This window comes from Platichthys flesus, chromosome 18 (assembly GCF_949316205.1).
Source record: "Platichthys flesus chromosome 18, fPlaFle2.1, whole genome shotgun sequence".
NCBI lineage: Eukaryota > Metazoa > Chordata > Actinopteri > Pleuronectiformes > Pleuronectidae > Platichthys > Platichthys flesus.
This window is the reverse complement of record NC_084962.1, coordinates 17,218,801-17,226,321: the sequence shown is the minus strand read 5'-3', so window position 1 is coordinate 17,226,321 and position 7,521 is coordinate 17,218,801.

Here is a 7,521-nt window from a genome sequence, read left to right as displayed (position 1 = left end):
TACAGACAAACAGACAGACAGGGGTTAAAACATGACCTCCCTCTGATGTGAACAGGAAGTATCTTTGAGATAATGGTCATTGAATATATGAAGACATATGGCTATTCTCTTAAGACATGGTGTTTTAGTAATAAACCCATTTTATGTAAATAGCATCTCATGATTCAAACGGCTCCACACACACACACACACACACACACACACACACACACACACAGTCACCTGCCCACAGCTCGGCACGCAGCTTCCTCTGGAAATGACTCATTTCTCAGCGGTCGTCAAACATCGGACTCGCTTATCGACCCGCACCACTAAAAGCACAGCTCTGACATTTGAATGAAGTGTTTACTGAGAACAAGATGCGTTTGTGAGGCGGCAGGAACCGTTCACTCGGCTGTGATTACACACTGCTGAACGGAAACGCTCCGACCAAGACACAGAGTGGAGTTTCTTTCTTCTGCTTTAAAAACCATGTGTTATGTTGTTACGATACCACCGGCCTCTGCTGAAGCCGTCACCCCGTTAATTCCCTTGCTCAAGGGCACCTCGGCAGCGCATTCAGAGCAGCAGGCAGTGTTCCTGCATTCAATCCGCCCCGTGTATTATCCGCTCAACAAAAGCGAGCCGGAGTGAAGCTTGGCTCTTTGTAACGAGAGCTTCTCCAGAGTAATGAAACTTGTCTGGAAACAAAGCGAGCGCTTCTAATATCAAACAGTGTCACATTGCCATAATATCTGACCTTTCTATTGGCTGAGAAAGGGGGGACGTGGCCCAATCCAGACCTCCATCATCTTGATAACAACCTGGAATGAATGTCCAGCATAATGGAGTGCAAGGGGGGGGGGGGGGGGGGGGGGGGGGGGCTGGTGTGGGGGCGTTGGAAGCCATGTCTTTATGAAGAAGGAACACCCGCCACAAAAGGAAAAAGGGATCGCAGGGGGAGTCAGGAATGAAAGGTAGGCTGGATGGTAAAGGAGGTGGAGGAGGAGGAGGAGGAGGAGGAGGAGGAGGAGGAGGAGGAAGAAAGATGTCAGGGTACAAGGAAAAGAGCGAGGAGGGGGGGGGGGCAGGAGTGTGGAGATGTTTCGACAAAAGGCCTCGTGTTGAGAAACACTCGTTCTCCCTCACTTTCTCGCTTTCCCCCCTTATTATCCCTCCACAAGACCGAGGGGGGGAGTGGTGGCGGGGGGGCGGAGGGTGGAGGGAGAAATGACATTTTCATTTGTTCTTTTAAGGGCTCCTTATTATCACCTTTCAAGAGAAACCCTCTCTCTTTCTCCGCCGTGCTTTCTTTTGTCTCTCCCTCGCTCTCCCACCGCACGACAGATTCAAATAGAAGTTTTTGCAGGCCCCCCCCCTCTCTCTCTCTTTCCATATATGCTGTGTCTCCCTACCTCTCTCTTACTCTCTCTCTCTCCCCCTCGCTCTGTAGCTTCCTCCTCCCTTGTTCCCTCTCTCTCTCTATTCTGCAGTATAATTGCACGGCTGATTAATTATAAGGGAATCAGCAAGAGTGAAACGAGAAGTTGGCATTTCAACCTACAGAGAGAAAAGGATCGTGCACCTATACACACACAGACACACAAAGAAACACACACACACACACACTTTCCAGTTTCCTTCACATTCTGCGACCAAACATCGCACAACAAACACTTCAGAGAAAGCATTAAAATGATTTCTGACACATATACTAATGTGAAAACCACATTAACTATGATACACATGTAAGTTTAGATTTAGATGTTTGACCTAAACTCAACATGAACAGCAATGAAACTGAAAGGACTGTTGATTATTTTTATATATAAGTTTACCTCAGCAACAAGGTGAGTACAAAAGGCAGCGTGCACATGAGGACTCAACCATGAACTCCCTCAGAATCCATATTTTTCTTTCTGTACATCATGATTTATGTCCAGAGTCAGAACTTGCATCGTTTATCACGGGGTGGAGGTGGTGAACGGGCACGTCGGACTTTCCTAAACCCAAACCGAGTGTTTTATCCGCCTAGCCGTAATTATATCCTAATCCTATAGTTTATTATCCCAACGTCTCCACTATCCAGAACTTTAGCCGAAAAATCCAAATGCCGTCTTGTGCCGATTACACCATTTGGAGCCGGTCTACGTGGTAACAATTGAGGTCCAACCTATACATGTGGTCGACCAATCAAGAGTCAGTCTCAGTTGTCAATCATTATGTTCCCTTCCCCCCTGTTTTCATAGAGTCAATTAAAACCAAACTTGTGTTTAGCGCTTGATTTTACTTTTATCATTCATGTGTTTATCTATGATATATAATAAGGTGATCTTGGATATCCAATGTTTTATTAATAGTGGTTCTAACATTCGTGTGAGGCCACAGCGGAGGAAAGATGGCTGAACAGTAAAACAAGAAAAAACTAATAAGTAAAACTTTTCAGCCCTCTTCCATCTGGGAAACAACAGACAGTCTGTTTATGTTGCCTCATCATCAGTTACATTGTTTGTCGGTACAATGGCACAAACACACCGGGTGTCCTGGGTGGCACACTTCTTTGTCTCTGTGCTGAGTGAGGATCGATCCCGGCTCATATGTGAAACCTGCTGCACCGATAACTTACCTTTTTCCCTGAGAGACGACTGAAGCGAGGGATCGATATCCAGACGGTGGTTCGTGATCCGGCTTCTGCAAAAACACTCAGCTGTCTCTGCGGCAAAGCTTCCATTCCAAAAGGAAAGAGGGCAAAGGAATTTAAGTTCAACATTTTTGTGCCAATTTATCGGGGACATTAAAGCTGCCATGAATATTCATTAAGTGCCAGTTGGCAGGATGTCACCAGCCGTGCTCCATTTGCCAAACCATCGAAACCAATAGTTAATGATCACAGACTCAGCAGAACTCGGTCTGCACCGGTGATAACGGCTTATCCACATCCTTTTATTTTTAAAATCATTTTTTGGGACATATTAGTCACTCAGAATTCAGAAGAACTGCTGCAAAGGTGAATGGATACAAGCTTTAGCCAGAGCTCGTGAGAATCGTCTTCCTCCTTCCATGTGATCATCTCTCTCTGACTCTACAAACCTCTGACAAACACTCAAAGCAGATGTCGGAGTGTGGTAAACTGCTGATGTGCAGATAAACAGGCCTGTGTGGCTGAATGTGTGAGCGCAGGATGCCTGTCCCCCCCGCCGGGCTGTTTCACCTCTTAGCTTCAGCCTCTCCGACTGGATCAATTCCACAGGATTGATGGAGTTTTTCCTCCGGAGATTGATGTTGTCTGCCGAAACCTGGATTCTGAGGAGCCCTCTAAATCTCTCTCCCCTTCTATCTCCCTGTTCCAGTTTGTTGTTGTTGCCTCAAATCAGCAGCTTTAACGGAATCATTGCGGGCGCAGACTTTAAACATCCGATGACTCATCTTCGGGGTCGAGACCAAGAAGTTCCACTCAGCGGCTCTCTTCTCTCTCCTGCTGATCATCCCCCTCGTCTCTCTCAATGTTTTTAAAGCAGTGAAATCATCCAGGACATGTGTATGCATGTGTCTCAGACATGTATCCTATGTTCGGGTGTGTGCGCGTTTGCCTTATCTTGCATTTTTAAGGTGTGTAGTGTAAGTGTGCACCTGCATCTCTGATGTGATTTGATCAGACACCAATAAGAGCAAATCTCATTAACATCAAACCGCTTTAGTGCTAATCAGGTTAGCGAGCAACAAGCCGGCCAATGGCAGCTCCTAATGCCATTAAGTAGAGCCGTGATTGGATTGGGATCTTATTTCAACTTCCTGAAGGCTGCCAGCGTTTTAATCAATAAACACAACCGCAGTGATGTCACAGTCCGTTAGAACGCTGCAGCGGTAATGTCACATTTCGTTAAGATTGTAAAGATGGCGGGAATAGGACGAGCGGAGTGGATCGGGTTTCTCTTTTCTTTTCTGGAGGAGTTTCCACCTACTCTGATGAATGCCGCAGATGTGAGGCTGATGGTAGAAACACAAACGCAGCACATCATCCCTGGTAATAACATGGTGTTGGCAAAAGCAGGAGGAGGAGGGGATGAAGGGGAGGAGGAAAGGTGGAGGAGGACGGAGAGATAAACGGAGGATGTGTCAGAGACGCAGAGACTGTCGGAGAAAGAGAGAACATTCAGGATATGGGAATTTGGAGTCCCTAAACTTTGTTTTACCTCTTTTCGTCTGACACACTTTCAATTTTTAAAGTAATTCAGTGGCAGGAAAATTGAAAACAATTCCACAAATTAATTAAAATAACTTTCAGTCTACTTCCACTTTAGTTCATTAATTCTGCTCAGTAGATTAGCAGGATAACTGAGAAACAGAAATAATCCTCTTTGCACAGTTTATGGATTTCACTCGAGCGATTCTGTGATCCCGAATAAACCGAAACTCTACGCCATGAGCACCCCCCCCACACACACACACACACCCCCCACCCCCCCACCCGGGCCTGTGACATTACGTTAAAACAAAGTGTTCTGGACAGTTTAATCCATTTATCCGGGCCAATCCTGCCGCAGTCACTCCATTCACAGTTTGATTCCCTGCAATTGTCTCAATCTAAAGGCGCAACTACAGTCCTGCCCCCCCCCCCCCACCCACACTTTCTCTCTCTTTCTGTCTGTCGCTCCCCTTTCTCCTTTCCTTCTCCCCCCCCCTCGCTTCTGCCTCAGATCGATGGCGAGGGCGAAAAGCTAATGACCCATCTCAGCAACCAATTCACTCAGCTCAGCCACACTCAGTACCTGTCTGAACCTATGAGGAGAGAGGAGGGGAGGAGAGGGAGAGGAAGAGGAGAGGAGGAGAGGAGAGGAGAGGAGAGGAAGGAGGAGAGGAGAGGAGGAGAGGAGGAGGAGAGGAGAGGAAGGTTTCTTTATTTAAGAGGCTTTCTTCCTCTTTTCTCAAACTGAAAACCCAAACCACCCGTTGAAAACAAATCAGGGAAGACGGAGGAAGACAACAAACTGAAAATCAGATATTCTAGATATTATAGAATCATACAATAGAATCATACAATCGTACAAATGGAGACTGGATTCCCACATGTATGATCCCCAGCCTCAGCTCTATCTCTCAACCCCCTGCAGAGATGCCAGCCCCCTGGACCGGCAGCCGCTGGATGAGTCTATATGCTGAGTAAGCTAACTCACAGTAATGATGAGGGTAATTTGATCTGCTTCGACCTAAATCCGTCAATTAAAGACAAGTGCTTTCTTCAGCTGTGATTTCATTCCCTCCCGTTTGCTTTGCTTTCGCCAAATTCCAGTTCTTTTTCTTGCAATTCTCAAGGTGTCAGTCTCACACTCATTAGCGGATCAGGTTTTTTCTGCCAACACGCAGATGACACATGATGGATGGGGTTCAGCTTCAGTGCCTATCACATCTAAATTCATTAGGGCCTCAAGTGATGTGTATTTGTGTGTGTCTCTGTGTGTGTGTGTCTGTGCATCATCAGTGCTAAATGATTATAAAGCATCGTTATTAAAAACTGCCATAATTACCACGCCTGTAGCAAAAACAGTCTGATATGAATTTACCTCCTCTTCTCTCCATGGGTAGAGACGCACACACCAACAACACAGAGATGCTTGTAGTGTTGTGCATGTACGTGCACACTGAGAGGCACAGGTGCACAGACACACACACACACACAAGTACACACACCTCCTCTGGCAAGAGCAAATTCTTACACAGGTTCCAAAAGCTTGATGTAATTTTTCATGTACTCCGTCCTCCCAGGCCCGCTGTGAATGTCAATTCTAGACCTTATGACCCCGAGTTTGGGACTCACCCATTCTTCATGCACTGCATAATCCCGGGGGAGTCCCATCATCCACGAGGAAATGTTAAAATATGTGATGTGTGAATTATGAATTCTGTATCAATACCACAGTAAAAAGGACAGAGTGAATATGGGACTAGATTATTAAATTCAATTATTAACAAGGAAGAACGTTTTCTTTGCAAATTTAATTCATTATGAAATTAAAAACAATGTGGTGTGATGCAAACGGAAAAGAACTGGAAAGTGATTTTTTTTTAATCTCTAAATGAAAATGAAATTAAAAAGCACATGAGGAAACAGTTTGTGAATGTGTTGCACATGCTCTGGTCCTGCAGAGAACAGGGGACATTTCAAATCCACAGAGGAAACAGTATTTGAAAGTATAACAGAAAGTATATTTCAACTTTAATCTATTTGTGGCCATATTCCTCGTATCTGTAAATATATCATACACTTTGTAGAGGACCATTGTAAGTAAATAAAATGCGCTGCTGAAAAACATTTCAAGGTCACAGTTTGACTGATGCTGTTCGCCATCTTCATCTTAAAGAACAAACCAAAACAGATAATGGGCCACAGCTCTTCAGGGAAACTCTGACTCTGACCCTTCAAGATGCCAGGGTGATCAACCCCAGGTCCTCGCCTACGGGTCACGGCCATGAGCAGAACCACGGACACGACAGGACTGACAGCGACTGATCACCAACCTCGAGAGACAAACCTGCTGCAAGCACCACAGTGTAGGAAATTACTAAATTAATGCAATTTGATAATTTATCAGATCCTCAATGAGGGAGAGATCTGCTGGTCTGAGATGTGAGGAGAGATTCCACTTTCCTGCTCTGACGAAACACCCGCCGGTTTACAGTCAATATGAGAATTAGGACACAGACACATTTTCCCACAAAAATCCAAAGATTTTCTGCTCCCACATGAAACAAGTCGGATCTTTACCACTCGGCTGCTGCGAGAGGTACAGTGAGCGTATTGGAAAAAAAAAAAAAATCCTCAGTATGCTAGAGCGAAGCAGGCGGTGCATAACTGAACAGGCCGATCACGACTTCTTGAGCGGAATCCCAGTTTGAACTGGTTGATCAGACGGCGCGAGTACCAGTCAGTATCTTTGGAAGTATTTCAACAATGCCGTCTGATAAGTTCTGATAAACAACTCCTATCAAAACAAGTGTCAGGTGCCAGGATGTCAGAGCGACACGCAAACAGGTCAACCAGGTTTTTAGTTATACTCCTGCTGTGCCACTAGAGGTGCTGTGGAGCCATGGTTTACCTGTGGGTGTCCAAAATACACAAGTTCAAAGGGGGTTGTCCGCCTCATGGGCAGTTTGAGAAGGTTTAGAACAAAGACCTATAGAGAACTATAAAATAAGCTAGCATGAATAACGACCACAAGCTAGCATACACACAAACATTTATTTTTTAACAATTTTTCTACATCTGCCATGGAGGTTATGTTCCCGCCCCCCGTTCTTTGGTATGTTGGTTTGTTTGTTTGTTACGCAAAAACTACTGTACAAATTTTTCAGGAAACTTGGTGGAAGGATGGGACAAGGGACAACAAATACACAAAAAATGTTATGGAATGTTATATTTGTGTATCTTATCAAGAACATTCAAGTCTTCACCCTGACATGTCTGGGAAATTGTGACTAAACAAAATGTCCTTACTTCTCTAGAAGGTCTGTAATATAATCCTGAGAGTACAAGTACAAGTACAC